The sequence below is a fragment of the Gobio gobio genome (assembly GCF_949357685.1).
Source record: "Gobio gobio genome assembly, chromosome: 19".
Classification (NCBI taxonomy): Eukaryota; Metazoa; Chordata; class Actinopteri; order Cypriniformes; family Gobionidae; genus Gobio; species Gobio gobio.
Window position 1 is genome coordinate 46,501,047 of NC_137112.1, and position 2,030 is coordinate 46,503,076.

Here is a 2,030-nt window from a genome sequence, read left to right on the forward strand (position 1 = left end):
ATTGACTTTAGAGCAGGTGTGTGTTGGTCAATGGTCAGTGGTGTTCAGTTCAATAGCACAATAGCAACGCTCCAACAATGCTCCTGATCACACCTGGTGTTCAGACCAGACGCCCATGGGTGAACAGATGCGCCAGTGCATTTGATATTTAAACAACGAGGAGCTGGACGTGAACATGAGAACTGCGTCCGGCTGAGACTAGCAGAACACACTGCGTCGGGTTATATTGTGTCGGGTGTGTGATAAGGCCCAGTGTTCATCAACCAGAGCTATATAAACTTAAACAAATCAACATTTAACAATGATGTAAACGTAATTACCTCTCTTTTGAACAGGGATTTTTCTAAAAAAAAATTCATATCCTTTAACTCAATCTGATAAAGAAAGAGAGAGAAAGGTTAGAAGAGTACAGATGCTACACACAAATAAAAAAAAAACCCAATGCACACAATTTACAAGCAGTAGATGTTTCATATGTGACCCTGGAGCTCAACAGCAGTCCTGCGTCTCACGAGTATATCTGTGGCAATAGCCAACAATACATTGTACGGGTCAAAATGATACATTTTTCTTTTATGCCAAAAATCATTAGGATATTAAGATCATGTTCCATGAAGATATCTTGTAAATCTCTTACGTAAATATATCATAAATTAGGGATGGGCGATATCTTATCGTTTGCGATATACCGGTAAAAATTCTCCCCACGATAAGAATTTGTCTTCCCGCGATAATAACGATAAAGCCTAGTTGATAGCGCGACCCATCCGCACAGTGCCGTCGCTGCCCGTGTTGATGCCCTAAAGGCCAATTTATACTTCTGCGTCGAGTGTACGCCATAGGCTACGCCGCCGTGAGCATTTATACTTCTGCGCTGTTGTCCGTGTCAATGTGCAATTACACATGCAGACGCTAGTAGGCAGTGTCCTCGGGCATGTTGGTGTAATCAACAAAACAGCCGAAGAAGAAGACGCTTGTTGTGTAGAATGTGTACATTCATGTCGGAATATCAGCAACATTGAGAGAGCGGCTTTTCTTGCAGCTTGAGTTGTTGTATCTAATACAAATTAAGCATCTCTAGTTGATTTGTAGAGTTAAATAAGGCGATCTGGCGCTGGAATGCGTTTGTGAAATCATGCAGAGCTTGTGGCGCTGTTTTCAGTAGCGGTGACTCGAGCAATCGATTGCTGTTGCGGAGACTTCATTCACGAAATGTGTCCCTTTTCTTGATATACACTGATTAACATCTTTGGTTTTAATGAGAAAATAAATAAACTATACTCAGCGGATCTATGTATTTATTTACTACCATAAAGAATCGCTGGACTACAAAATATTGTGTTATAGCAGACGTGGAACTATCATCCCATTTCTGGACACACACACACACACACACACACTCCTATCGCAGATTTTTTATTTATTTATTGACCTGAGGGAGTTCTGGCAGACCAATAACAGCGCTTGCGTAGTCGTAGAATTGACGCGTTGTTACATTTTTGGAGAGGTGCGCGTCAGGGTACGGCGTATCCAACGCGCGTCTATGCGTATGGTACGCCGTACCTTCTGTGTGCACTCGACGCAGAAGTATAAATTGGCCTTAAAGGGTTAGTTCACCCAAAAATGAAAATTATGTCATTAATTACTTACCCTCATGTCGTTCGACACCCGTAAGACCTCCGTTCATCTTCGGAACACAAATGAAGATATTTTAGTTGAAAGCTGATGGCTGAGAAAGGCTTCAGGCATTCTCGCGCATTCGTCGTGGAGGCACACACGGAAGACAAGAACAAGCTGGATAAAGGTGTTATTTAGATTTTTTTTGCGCACAAAAACTATTGTCGTCGCATCGTAAAATTATTGTAGAGCCACTGTGGTGAGATGGACTTTGTAACGACGTTTTAAGTGCCTTTTATGCGTCTTGGGAGTGTCAATGTACTGAATGCCAATGGAGGCCTATCTGAAGCCTTTCTCAGCATCAGCTTTCAACTAAAATATCTTCATTTCTGTCCCGAAGATGAACGGAGGTC